At 44.3% G+C, this 14,581-nt stretch overlaps 2 pseudogenes; one reads left to right on the top strand and one right to left on the bottom strand.

Moving 5' to 3' along the window:
* Positions 1 to 2,712: 2,712 nt before the first annotated feature.
* On the top strand, positions 2,713 to 2,901 carry LOC150022510 (cytochrome b-c1 complex subunit 9 pseudogene; annotated as a pseudogene).
* A 1,770-nt stretch (positions 2,902 to 4,671) lies between these two features.
* On the bottom strand, positions 4,672 to 5,105 carry LOC150022509 (small ribosomal subunit protein uS19 pseudogene; annotated as a pseudogene).
* Positions 5,106 to 14,581: the final 9,476 nt, after the last annotated feature.

Below are 14,581 nucleotides of genomic sequence, written 5' to 3'. Positions count from 1 at the left end.
TTGTCTTGGCATCACAGGACTTTCCCCCAGATCTCCCTGTGGAACTTGGCTTACCCCAAAGTCCAAACAAAGACAAGGGGACAAAGGCCAAGTCGCACAACAGCAGCACCATTTCCAGATTTCCCAGAAGTTACCATGGATAGAAACTGGAATCCTTATTGGTTTTTCTTTATAAAACACAACTTTCACTAAATGTGTGAGTTAGCCACTGTTAAGACAATGGACCTGTCCAAGCATCTTGTCTAGGGATCAAGGGGAGAAAGACATTGTGGGGCCCAAGAGCAGATGAATTGCCCCCAAGAATGGAAAACAAATGAGCCGAGGTACAAATGGATGGAAAGACAAAAGGAAGAGATTCCCTAAACAATGGCACGTATTGAAGGGAAGGGGGCCATGGACAGAGGCCCAGGGCGTGGGACCAGCTGAGGAGTGGTGGGACAGTGTGGGTTAGCTGTCAGCACACAACAGAGGAACAGTGTCATCACCTCCTTGCCTTGTGATCCACAAAAATGCTGTATCTGCCTGCTGCTAGAAGTTTTGTGACTCTAAAAGACACTGTGACACCAAGGGTCCCCTCCCACCCCGCTGGCTCCTGCTCCAAGCCCAGCTTGTATCATGTGTTCACAATGAGTACAGACAGTTATTTTGTGGGACCGGGCTGTGATGAGGCCTGTGGTGAATTTCAGTGGAACTTATGGGCTCCCATGGAATTTGACCTCTTTGTTTCTATAAACCTATTTATAATGGAGCCAGCACAATGGCCCTACCTCCCCCAACCCCAGACATGGTGGAGGGTGTTTCTTTCTAGAATACATGATCACCTTGCCTTCTGGGCACATTCATAAATGTTATTATGTGGGGACATGTCTGTAGAAAACAAGGAATTGGGGTGTGCAGGAAGGAGTCTCTCCTACCTGAAAGCCATCAAGATGCAGTCCCCTCATGGAGAAGTGGAAGTCCCTGGATGGGGCAAGATTTGGGTGGGGAGGGGTGAGCCTCTCCCTACCACCACCACAGGACTGGCCCTGCCACCCATCAGCAGAGTTTCGGGACAATTAGCCCAGCCTATAGTGTCTTCCTCTTGTGGTGGCCGTGTCATTGGGAGTCCAGTTTTTTAGAACATATCACAATTAACACAGACTCCTGGGGGAGACCCAGGCCTGGGAGAGGGGTTCAGTATTGGGAGATAAGGCCAAGGCTTAACACTGAGGGCCAAAAACACTGAGATGAAAGAAACTATAGACACCTCCTGATTCCAATATCTTATTTCATGTGCATAAACAAGGCCCCAAGAGGAGGGTAAGTGACCAGTCTGTGATCTGTGATCATACAAGCAGTGTCAGAATCTGCATTAGGAGTCAGATCTTCCTTCCGGGTCACCACATAAATCCTCAGGCAACAGAGGGCAGTTGTTGAGGAGGTCTGTCATGTGGATGGACACAAATGGTTTGCCTTGCTTATATGTCTCCCAAGTGACAAATGACTTTTGAAAAAAAGAGAGAAAAAACTGTCCATTCAGCAAGAAATGCAGATCTAGCCCCAGAGGGTTAGACTGGAGCCCGGCAAAATTAGAGCAGACTCGTCAAAGGTTCTGTCACCCAGCTAGTTCTGACTGCAAGGCTGGAGCTAATACCTGTTATGTAGGGCTGGCTTGCTTTCTCCCTTAATGGGACTGATTTTTCTCCGAGGCGGAATGAGTTTCCCTTATTCTCCTACAAACATTTTTGAGGCAGGGGCCTCCATCTGCATTTTTTCTCATTATACTCTCTTCACAGGGCAGGCCACTGGGGCCCAGAGAGGTGACTTCACCAAGGTCATAGCAAGGGGCAGTGCCACATGCTCTCTGTGACATTTCTTTGTGGGTCCTCTGCCTTGGGCTATGGAGGGATTGTGAAGCCAGGCAGAAGAAAGGTTCTAGAGGTCCTACATACCAGTGCCAAATGGCTCTCTGTTACACAACCCAGTGTCCCTTTAACCCTGCGCTACCCCCAGTATTTCTTCCAGGTCCCCTGGGATCCCCTTCGCACTTTACTTGTTCCCTATATGTTGTTCCTCTATCCAGGCCTCCTTCTACTCCTGGGAGAAAATAACTTTCTGTTAAAACCAAATGGATTAAGTTTGGTTCCACAATCTCAGTATACCCATCCCCAAGTGACCCAGCTCTTAGGTCTTTAAAAATACACATGCCTGCATGTGCGCATACACCAAACTGGCAGCTCTGTTAGAAAAAAGAAAATGTAACAGCAGTTTGGGAGCAAATTTTGCTAATTCCTACCCCATTGGAGAAGCAGCAAGCAAATTTCTATACATAGAAAATGGGAAACTGTATTTCAGAAAAACTGAGTGCTTAAAGAAAACCAAGGGAGCACAGGGCAGTGTGGGCAAGGGAGTGTCAAGAAAAGGAGAGAGTCATAGCCGTATGAGGGGGTGGGGACAGTGATGGAAGGATGGGAATAAATGGAGCAAAGCCAGCGAATGTTGACATCTCCTCAGATTAAAGCAGCCTCTGTGACTGTAAACGTGGAGATGACTGGGATCCAGAAAACAAACCTTAAGTGTTCCTCCGTGGAAAGATAAGGATATGAATATGGATGGAATATCTTAGTAATGAGTCAGGAGCAAGAAAACCTGAGAGAAATTCCTTTAAGGAAGAACAGTTGGGTCCTACAGCCATCATCATTTTTCGATTAGAAGTTCATCAAAGAGAGAAACATGGCAGATCTGACATTAATTGGGAGGTCGTGACCCCTGCTATTCAGTAGAACCTCCACCTTCACCCTTCCCATCGCCATGGGTGCCCTGTTCTTCCAGCACGCCATCCATCAAGGCACGGATGTGATCTAGGAGCAGATCAACCAGGGGAGGCTGTGGAAACACATCAAGCACAAGTGTGACAACTAGTTCCTTGGAGGCTCCTATGAAGGCCAGAAGGGCCAGGTCCGCCCACCAGCTGTTTGCCCAGAACCAGGCCTGAGTTTGAGATGATGCTCATATTAGTCTCCACGGACCACTTTTAGCAGTTGTTATGAAATGGCTTTACCGGACAGATTCTTTAACTTCTGCTGTGCTTGAAGTTTGTTTAGTCAGAGTCATTAGCAAATAAATGTAAATTGTCCTTGAAAAAAAAAACACAACAGAAAAAAGTTAAAGTGTTGGCTGGATTCCCAAGTGGAAAATGACCAGTGGTAAACTGGCATAGCTCAGCTTATGTGCAGGAAGACTGCGGGGTGGAGGAGGGGTGGGTGTGGCCGTAGGTCTGGAGGTAGATGTAGACACACAGTTTAACATGCACACCCAGAAGCTGACTTTTTAAAAATCTATAGTCATTTAAAATGGTAGAATGTTTAGAAGTTTGCAAAATGCTTTTACATCCTCTCACTTAAAAACCTTACCATGCGGGGAGGGCAAATGTGGAAATGAACTTTTTTTTTTTTAGGTGTGAGGAAATGGGGCTCAAGCAGATGGAGTGACATCCAGCTCTGACAGCTTGTAAGTGCTGGGACCAGGGTGGAACCATTGATTTCAAGTCTGCTTCACTTCGGACCAACATAGGTTTTCCCCTGGAGCTGGGGCTGCAGGTCTCCTTTCCCCGGGAATGGATACCTGAAGGAAATTGAGATTCTGTGAGCAAGGAAGACAGGGACAGATGATGATGAATTCGCAGCTACAGATGCCCAGCGCACGTTTATTCAATCAGTCCAGTACCGAGAGACCTTTAGGTTGTTTCCAGGTTTTTGCTTATGTGCACACACTGCAATAAATAGCTCTGCATGCATATTATTACCCTCGGGTGTTTTCATTTTGTTGGTTAGATTTCCCAGGGTGGGACTGCTGGGACCAAGGGCATGTGCATTTTGTTTTAATGTCTTGCCCAATTCTTGCCAAAATTTTTGCAGCATCCTCGTTCCCCAGCAATGGGTGGGAAAGCCACATCTCTCCAGCTTATTTTCTATTTTACTCTGCCACCACCATTTTGGAAAGCATTTGTTGACTGCCAAACAGACAAGTTTATAGTGACCCACTGAGTTAGTACAGATGCTCCTTGACTTACAATGGGGTTACGTCCCAATAAACGAATCATAACTAAAAATACCATAAGTTGGAAATACATTTATACATCTAACCTACTGAATGTCATAGCTTAGCCTAGCCAACCTTCAATGTGCTCAGAATATTAGCTTATCTTAGCCTACAGTTGGGCAAAATCATCTAACACAAAGCTTATTTTAAAATAAAGTGTTGAATACCTTGTGTAATTTATTGAATATAGTACTGAACATAAAAACCAAAATGGCTCATTTTGGGTACACGCCATTAACATGCACTGCTGAAAGCACACTGGGCCTGAGAATGTTTGAAGCATTGAACTAAAATTAATTGCTCGATGGTGAGGCCACAATGACAGTCATCAATTTCTCCCTGTTTTGATCAGGCTGGGGAATAGCTGGTGGAAGGCAGTGGGCTTGGACACTTGCTGATAGCTTAGCAAACATAGTGTTCAGTGCATCGCTTTCACACCACTGTGAAGTCAGAAGATCATAAGTCCGACCATCGTAAATTGGGGACCATCTGTATTAGTTAGTTGCCTTTAGATATTTGACTCCTAAAAGACATCTATCCTCCTCCTCCTCCTTCCTTTCATTTTAATTTTCTTTAGAGAAGTCCATGCCTTTATTGACAACTTGAGAGTGATAAAGCTGGAGGAGCGATAATCATGATGCTGGGCTTCACTGGCTTGTAGGTGATGGAGAACTCACCCGGGTAGTGGCCAATCATCTCAGACTTGATTTCTGCCTGATTGAGGGTCTTGCCCTTGTACATGCCCACTATGCTGCCCAGTGCACAATCTCTGGCAGGATGATCACGTTCCACAGATGTGTCTTCACTACCTTGGGCTTCTCCATAGGTGGTGCCTCCTTCTCGGCCTTGCACAGGTGCTTCAGCAGGGAGAGCTTCTTCCTCTGCAGGCCTGGGTTCAGCTGCTGCTGCTGCTGGACCCTCTACAGCTGCATCAGCTGCTCGTAGGACATGTCAAGCAGCTGGTCGAGATCCACGCTGTAGTAGGTGAACTTGCAGAACGTCTGCTTCTGCTCCACTTCCGCCATCTTGTTGGTTCTTCAGAAAGGACCAAAGCATCTATTGCTAAATGACAAATGAGACTGGTCTGGGGTTGACAGGTTTCACGAAAGCTGCAATCGCCACAACCTGTGAAACTCAAATTTTGATTCTCAATCTGCTGTTTTAAGAAGTTCTTTCTCTTCTACTGGTGCACACACTATAATGTGCCTTATCTTTACTCTTGCGTATTCACTGGTCCTAAGCCACTTCTTAAAACATTCCCCATATCTTGTGTGTTTACCCTTCTTAGAATGTAACAGCGGGGAATTGTAACCCACCCCACCAATGCTGACTGTAACTAATACGTAGCTTGTAGATAAACAACATGTTTGTATAAGAATCCTAGGAACTAATTTTAAAAATACAGACTCTGACTATCAGTCATCCCAGCTCTGTGAGATTTGCTGACCTTCAATCATAAAACCAGGATGATGTAAAATCAGGATGACAAAACCAGGATGACGCAAACCAGACCATCACTTGATCAATTTTGAGGTCTTTATCAGAATGAACTGTGCTGGCTTGCACATAGACAACTTTTCAACCCCCTCTCCTTGATATCTTTGTTTTGCTTTCCCTCTCCCTCCTTATAAAATCCTCAGCCTGCACTGAGATGTTAAGGTGGGCTTTGAGATGTGAGTCCCCCATCTTTTAATGTGACCAGCACTTGAATAAACCACTTTCCTCTTCATACTACCTGTCTCCTGAGTTTGGCTTTTGTTGTGGCAGGCAAATGAACCTGTGTTCGATTACAAGAATATATTGAAAGGTTTTTGTTTGTTTTATTTTTGTTTTGACTTTGGTTTTTGCCTTTGACCAGTTCAGAGAGATGTGCCAGGAATCCGTCCAGCTGGTCACCTGTCTGGCTGGGAGCAGCTTCTGTTTAATAGTCTTGATGTTGGAGGAATTCGGTTGTGAGAGAAGGCTGAGGTTCAGACATGTATCTACTTCGCCAATTCAAAGCCTCTTTTGCAGGCAGTGGTCCATGGTCTTTTTCAGCATGATTATATAGCTTCTACCTGTCATGGTGCCATTGTTCCAGATGGCAAGTGAGAGTGACGAATGCCTGGTAAACCACAAGCCTTTCAAGATCTCAACACAGTTCTCAGATGTCCTTTGCCTCAGTACCAACGCCGTTATTTGTATGCTTATGGTAACGGTGGGTTTTTTTTTTCACTGGCTATCTTGTTCCAGGGATCAGTTCTTAGATACAGAAAACACCACATTTTCTAGAATCACATTAAAAATCTGAGTTTAAGAAAGTCCTGATAATATTTGCAAGGCTGTTTATTCCCAGTGTTGACTTTTTTTCTTGAAAAATGTATGTAAGTGCATCAACCATTGGAAATTTGTGTCTGAATGAGCATAAATTAGTGTCATCAACATTTTAAGTTAGATAATTTAAATAGAAAAAAGCTCTTTTCCCCCCAAATATGCATGTTTATGCCTTTCATCCAAGCTTCCTCTTTTTAGCTATCTCACTTTGTAGCTTACTTTATCAACTTGAGTGTCTTAAATTTTATGCACATATTATATTTTTATAATTTAAATACTTTCAACATATCTTTATTGAGTTCCCCCACTGTGTAATGCACTAAACAGGTTAGAATGAATCACCAAAAAATTTCTAGGTACTGCCATTAAAATCTTAGTGAAATCAATACTTGTTTTATGTAATTTGGGGGGTTAGAATTGGTTGATGGCAGTAAAGCACAGTGAATTTTGGGTTTGAATCCAATTCTGCCTCCAACTGTATGACCTTGGGCAAGTTTCTTTCTATTTCTTTTTTTTTTTTTAAGTATATTTTATTGATGATGTTGTTACAGTTGTCCCAATTTTTTTCCCCTTTGCTCCCCTCTGCCCAGTACCTCCCTATCCTCCAACAATCCCACCCCCCTTAGTTCATGTCAATGGGTCATGCATATAAGTTCTTTGGCTTCACTCTTTCCTATATTATTCTTAACTTCCCCCAGTCTATTTTGTACCAACCGATTATGCTTCTTAGTACCTGCACCATTTCCCCCTTTCTCCCCCTTCCTCCTCCCAGTTTATAACCCTTCAAATGATCCCCATACTTTTGATTTTGTTCCTGTTCTGGTTGTTTGCTTAGTTTGTTTTTGTTGTTGCTTTTTAGATTCAGTTGTTGATAGTTGTGAGTTTGTTGTCATTTTAATGTTCATAGTGTTCATCTTCTTTTTCTTAAATAAGTCCTTTTAACTTTTCATATAATAATGGCTTGGTGATGATAAACTCCTTTAGCTTTACCTTGTCTGGGAAGCACTTTATCTGCCCTTCCATTCTAAATGATAGCTTTGCTGGATAGAGTAGTCTTGGTTGTAGGTCCTTTCTTTTCATTACACTAAATGCTTCTTGCCAGTCCCTTCTTGCCTGCAAAGTTTCCTTGGAGAAATCAGCTGAAAGTCTTATAGGAACCCTTTGTAGGTAACTCTCTGCTTTTCTCTTGCTGCTTTTAAGATTCTCTCTTTATCTTTAACCTTCGGCATTTTAATTATGATATGTCTTGGTGTGGTCCTCCTTGGGTTTAGCTTGTTTGGGACTCTCTGTGCTTCCTGTACTTGTATGTCTATTTCCTTCACCAAATTTGGGAAGTTTTCCTTCATTATTTTGTCACATAAGTTTTCAATTTCTTGCTCTTCCTCTTCTCCTTCTGGCACCCCTATGATTTGGATGTTTGCACATTTAAAGTTGTCGCAGAGGTTCCCAAGCCTCTCTTTATTATTTTTCAATTCTTGTGTCCTCATTCTGTACTGGTTGACTGTTTTTTTCTTCCTTATATTCCAAATCATTGATTTGAACCCTGGTGTCTTTCCCTTCACCATTGATTTTGTGTGGATTTTTCTTTGTTTTATTCAGCATAGCCTTCACTTCTTCCCTTATGTGTCTGCCATACTTAAGCATATCTGTCAAGCCATATGAGCATCTTTATCACCAGTGTTTTGAACTCTGCATTTGTTAGGTTGGCTATCTCCTGGTTTGTGAGGTTGGCTATCTCCTTGTCACTGAGTTCTCCCTCTGGAACCTTGGTCCATTCCCTCTTTTGGGCCATACTTTTCTGTCTCCTCATCTTGACAGGCTCCTGTGTTTTTTTGCCTCTGTGTCTTAGGTAGAGCTGTCGCACCTGTGATATTGTAAGGGGCGGAGCCTTAGGTATTTGTCAGTATGGGACAACCTGTTTCACCACGTTGTGGCGCTGCATGTAGGGGAGGGATCTGAGAGGAAACAATGCTGCTTTCTCAGCACTTGCCCCTTTTCCAGGCACTTCTCCCACTTCCGTATGGGACTGGCACCTCTCTAGCTGTCGCTCTGGCCATCGTTCCCAGAGTGGGTGGGTCTGAGAATGTTCTAGGACCGTGGGGGCCCACTAAACAAACGAACTCTAGTGAGAGACCAGCAGTTTCTGCCTTTACCCCAACCCCTACTGGTCTGCACAGTCAGAAGCAATGAGGCTTTATTTCCCCTGGCCTAGGAACTGTGAGCTGTGTGGTCTGGTCTGGTGCTGGGAGCACTTTCCAGGTGTCCCTCCTGACTTTTTAAAACGTGTGACCGTGCTTTCCACCAGCCTGCTGCTGCCATCGCTGCTGCCACCACCACACTGTGTCCTTTCTGCCCCAGCTCCACCCCTCCTACTTGTCTGGATGAGCATTTCTTCTTTATATCTTTGTTTGTTGGACTTCCATGCAGCTCAGTTTTCTGGAACCTCTGGTTTTCTCTAGTTTTGAGGTAGTTGTATTCCTTCTTAGTTGTGGAGGGAGACACAGTGTGTCTGTTCTGACCTCCATCTTGGCTGGAAATTGGGCAAGTTTCTTTTTATTTTGTGTTTTGGGATTACTTATATGTAAAGTGGGGGTAAAATTGTACTTACCTCATGGGTTACTTGGGGAATTAAAGGAGATAATACACACAAAGTGCTTAGAGGAAGTATCCAGTCATGTAATATGAAAAACAGAGACATTTATTGAACAAGATACAAGATACAAAAAACATTGTGAATAGGACAGTGACGCCTCAGTTCCCTTTAAAGTAGGTACCTTGGGACCTCACACAATTCTCCCATTGCCATCAGCTGTCCAGTTGTATTTTCTTGAATTGCATCAGTGGTTTGAAACCTCTTTCCTTTTAAAGGTCACTTTAGTTTTGGGGAAAGTCAAAAGTCACAGGGCACCAAATTTGGGCTGTAGGGGGTGCTGAGTCATTTGGATGGTTTGATGTTTCACCAAAAAGCTCTGCATGAGACTTGATGCATGAGTGGGCAGTTGTGATGAAGCTGAAGCTTCCAATCACCAGTTACCCACAGCTGTGGCCTTCTGAATCATCCAAATAGTTTCTGCGGAAGAATGTTCAAGAAGCTTAACGCAAAATTTGATGCAGATTCATAGCTCGACTCACTCAGTTATTTTGAAGGTAATGGCCACACAATACATATGCTCACTCAACGGCGTCTATAGCCCTCACTGACTAGTGTAGTGAAGTTGTCATTGTTCATGTACGTGCATTCCAGTCCACTCTCCTGCCAGGCTCCATCAGTGTTGCGCAAACTATTCTTGTTATACTAAAAATGGCTGTACTTTTTCTAGACAGACCTTGTATATTGTTATCATTTTGGAGGAGAAGGTAGTTTTGCACAGAGAGTGTTTTGTTCCTTTGGTTCAAAGGAGACCAGGAAAGAAGGTGTGTCAGACCCCAGAGAGCTGTGCATGTGACTGTGTGTGTGTGTGTGTATGTGTGTGTGTTGCAAATGTAGACCAAAAAGGGATACTAGACTGTGTGACTTATAAGGGGTCAAAAAATAAGAGGGCCCATGAAAACAAAGAACTTATTCATGAAGGATAAGGAAGTAGGGAATGTCGGCAGGTGAGACCCTGGTTGAAGAGAGATGGCATCAGCTCAAGGTCTTTGGGGAAGGCAGAACCATGAACTGTGGTTCAGCTGTGGCCACCATTCTGTGGAACAAAGGTCATCAGGGTGGAGGAGAGCCCAAAAGAGGGTGGTTGGGGTCCTAGATAGGTCATTGACGTGAAGGCTGAGATCACTGAGGATAACAGAGAAAGAGAAAAATGTGGACCAGGAAGTGGCAGGGGCCTGGAGAAGGTGGTGTAACCAGATGATAAGGACTTGACTGGCATGACAAAATGGCATGCATGGACTTGATGTGTTCTCACTTCCCCTTTGTGTTGAAGAGCCTGGGAGGAGGCAAAGCAGTGAGAGACAGGGTGTCAAGTAGCGTGAGCAGGTTTGGGTTAAAGTGAGGGAAAAATTCAGAACAAATGGACAGTGGAACAGGTTTCTACAGACTGCTGTGGAAAGGTAGGGAGCCAAGAGTGAACCAGGGGAAGATTGGGCACAGCTGGTTAGAAGTGAGGATTTGCGTGGGGTGGGGGTGGGGTGTTCGCATACGTGCAGTTAGTGCTGGTGGAGAAGCTGAGATACAGAGAAGGAGGAGGCAGTTTCAAAGGTCTCTCCTTGGAGAGTCTGTGGCCATAGCAAACAAGAGTAGTTAAAAACAAAAAAAGAAAAGGGAAAGAAAGAAAGAGGAAATGAATCTAATTATTTTCCTCCGAAGAGGAGTGGGACATTTAATTCCTTGGTGGTCTAAGCAGCCACTGGTCTCTCTCCCCCAGTGGCCTGACCCCCATCCCACCCCTCCACTCACCCCACCCCTCTTGCTTGGCCATCGGAGCTGGCTTTGTAGGTTAGTTTCACCAGGGCAGGAACCACATTTGTGTGGCGTTGTCATCTGGCTGTCCCCAGACACACAGCTGAGACCTACTTGCTGCAGGACACTCCTTGGTTTCTGCTAACACTGAAGTGAGTGGAATGGCTAATTCATTCCTGGCACCTCTGGGGACTATGAGCTCACCATATCATTACAGGAAGAAGAATAAACAGAAATAGGGGAGCTGCTTTGGAGTTAAGTAAACCTCTGGCACTTGCTACTTCCTACACCTCTTTAGAGAGACAAAGGGGCCCTAGTTTCTGGCTGCCACCCTCTCCAGCCTTTCCTTCTCCACAGCCAGCCCTGGACCAGGCTGCTTCACAGCACACAAGGACTGCAGAAGCAGCCCTCCTGCCAGGCTTTCTTATGCACCTGTAGGTACCACTCTGCATCTCAACTCTGCCATGCCTTCCAAGGACCTTTCACCAAAAATAAAGTCATTCTTCCTGATTCTGGGTTTTTCACACTTTTCATTCCCCAGTCCTTTTCCCTCTGGCTCAATTTAACTCTTGCACTTCTAAGACCCAGCCAAGAAAAACCTTATCCTCTGAAAACGCGTTGCTTTCTCTCACCTCTGAGTCATCTGTCTTGTTCCACCTGTCTGGAATGTCCCCTTCCTTCTCTATCTGAAAGGATGCCAGAAAATACATCATCAATTGCTACATGATCTGTTTCTGGTGTCTTCAAGACCAAATCCTTGACTCTCTTTATTGCCTTCTTTTCAGAGACACTCCCTCTCCTCTCTTTTACTTTTTGGCACCTTTCAGCATCTCAGAGTTTCTGGGTTTCTCTGTGCATATCATTGGGGGAGCTGTAAATAAAGCTATTTAAAATCTTCACCCCCCCCCCTGGCATTTTATATCTTCCTGATTTGTTTTATTATTTTTTTCTTAGTGTTTTCTTCTTTTATTACTTACACAGTGAGGTCCCACTTTGCTTTAACTTGAGCAAAGAGAACATTTGATTGGCAACTAGTTTCTGTCCTCAATAGCAGGTTCACCCTGATGTTTCATTAATCTCACAACAGCCCACATTTTACACAGTTGTGTCATTTGGACTCTAATACAGTGTTATATTAGGGCCTTATTTCGCAATATATTTTCACTTATTTATTATCTGTTTCCTCCATCGGAATGTAACATCCACAAGGGCAAAGATTTTGTACAGTTGGGTATCTGTGGAGATCCCATTGTCTAGATCAGTCCCTGGTTTCATATGCTCTCAGTGAACATTTATTGGATGGATGGATGCATGGATGCACCCACCCATCACTTGTCTAGGGTGGGGCCCTCACACCTGTTTTCTGTTTTTGTCCATGGGGCCTCCTCTGGGGGTTAATGAGTTTGTGACATTGCCTCACTAACTGGGTGGCTAACAGGGGATATGGTGTAGAAAGGGGTCTGAGCCCCAGCAGCGACCCCTCTTACAAAGGAGGAAAACCAGGCCCAGCATTCATTACTTCGGGAAAACAGCTATTCTGAGAAACAAACCAGGTGCTGCTAGGGTGAGCATGTGTCCTGGGGCAGGTTCCTGATCTCAGGAGATCCATCATACCTGCTTGGGGTAGGCTGTCAGTTCATGAACCATCATGTGTTGACTTTCATTTTAATAAACTATGGGGTCCAGATCTTAAATGTACTTACACTTCAGGGGCAAATAAGATAGAGACAGCTTGGTTCAGCTCTTTCCAGCCACTATGCAGCCAGGCAATGGATGGGGCTGTGGTTTTTCGGGAAGCCCACCTGGCTCAGGCCTGGGCCTTGACAGAACCACAGGTGGGCAGCCCCAGTGTGGCCTAGGCTGGGAAGGAACCAGCCAGAAGACATGTTGTAGGATCAGGCAAGGATTGGGGCTGGGAGGGATGGGGAAATGAGCATGTTTGAGGCTGGGGGCCAGATAGGACTCATTATTCAACAGTCCAGGCTGAATCCAGGAATCAGAGTGAGGTAAGCAATCGACAGAGAACCAAACTAGGGCCTGGCATAGCACCTTTGTGTGAATTAGAAAATAGTGCTGCTCTGGATAGACAACAGGAAAGGATGACTCGTCACAATTGTTGGAGGTGGCCTGGAGGGGACAGGAGAGACTCAGCCAACCTCTGGCACAAGTCAAGGCAGTGGTGTGAAGTCACTTGACTAGAGGAGACTGAAATTGAAGGATGAGAATTATGGTCCCTTAGAGAATGGAGATGGCAAGGAGTCCAGTCATGGCCAAGCAAGGCCAGGCCCCAGTTGCTGGGTCATAGGTAGCAGAAACCCAGTTAGTGGGAAGTGATATATCAAGGCCCAAGTGTGTCAACAGTGAGAATAACTCAGGGTAATGAAGAGATCTCAAGTCTCTCCCTGCACACAGATGGTGCCTAGCACAAGGTACTGCTGAAACCATAGTTGTGCATTATTGGAAGGCAGCAGTGCAGACTCTAGATTTGTCCAGCAAAGATCCTTTTGGGTGGTTTACTAAAGTTCAGTAGCTCTCCAAGTTTGGTTCCTGGACTAGTAGAATCCTTATCATCTGGGAACTTGGGAGCAATACATATTCTCAGGCCCACCTCAGACTGTGAACTGGAAACTCTGGAATTAGGGCCCAGAATCTGGATATCAGCAAGCCTTCCAGATGGTTCTGATACACTTTATTGTTTGAGAACATCCTTGTAGCTGAAAAGCCCTAGCTTTTGTTTTAGAGGCTGCTTTAGGGGCGAGACCCAAAAGGCAGATATTTATGGGAAACATCCACCTTGCAAAACCAAAGATTCTGGGGTGAGGCTTGGAGAATGAGCTTGTGGCTAGTATTTCTTTCCCCTCAAACAACACAGGAAGTGGGGAGGGGTTTTCTTTAGCTTTGATTCTAACCCTGAGGTATCATTTCTTATAGTCAGAGGGAGAGGCTTAGTATTAGAGGATACCAAATAATTACTGTTTATTTTGTTGGGTGTGATAATAGCATGTGGTTCTGTAAGAAATGTATTTTTTTTTTTTTGAGATGCATATTAAAGTCTGTAGGATTGAAATGACATGTTATCTTTGATTTGCTTTAAATAAAATGGCCCATCAAAGGCAAAAAAGGAAAAAAGGGGTAGAGTAAATGTGGCAAATCCTAACTGTTGAATCTGGGTGAGGTGTACACAGGGCTGACTGTATTATCCTCTCCACCTTTTTGTATGTTTGATATTTTTCTTTTTAGAAAAAGTTAGCAAGAGGATCTAATGTAAAATGTGGTAACTATAGTTCATAATGGTGTAGTTGCTTTTATTGTGCTTATTTAATCAAAATTTGCTGTGACAGTAGAAGTTAAATGTTTCTTGAAAGAAAGAAAGAAAGAAAGGAAAGAAAGAAAGAAAGAAAAAGAAAGAAAGAAAGAAAAGAGAAAGAAAGAAAGATGGATATGTTAACTAACTGGTGGGGGGAATCCTTTCACAATGTATATATAGATTAAATCACCATGTTGTACACTTTAAATATCTCACAGTTTTATTCATCAGGTATGTCTCAAAGCTGAAATTTAAAAGTTAGCTTGAAAGTAGCTGAGAAGAAAACAAATGTTAAATGCTCAGCTAAAACCAACCTCATTTCATTTAGCAGGCTACTGCCTTCGGGTGAGCTAAAGAGGGGGCTACCTCCTGGGGTGCAACACAGTACGGAATACCTCAGCCTCTGCTGCCCAGTCAGAGGTGCACCCCACTTGCTCTTGTTCCAAATCCCCACCTGAAGTCTTCACAGCAGCCAGAGTAGT

The sequence above is a fragment of the Furipterus horrens genome, unplaced genomic scaffold (assembly GCF_987537825.1).
Source record: "Furipterus horrens unplaced genomic scaffold, mFurHor1.1.pri manual_scaffold_1, whole genome shotgun sequence".
Lineage (NCBI taxonomy): Eukaryota > Metazoa > Chordata > Mammalia > Chiroptera > Furipteridae > Furipterus > Furipterus horrens.
Note: the sequence above shows the minus strand (reverse complement) of the source record. Positions and strands in the feature narration are given on the sequence as shown.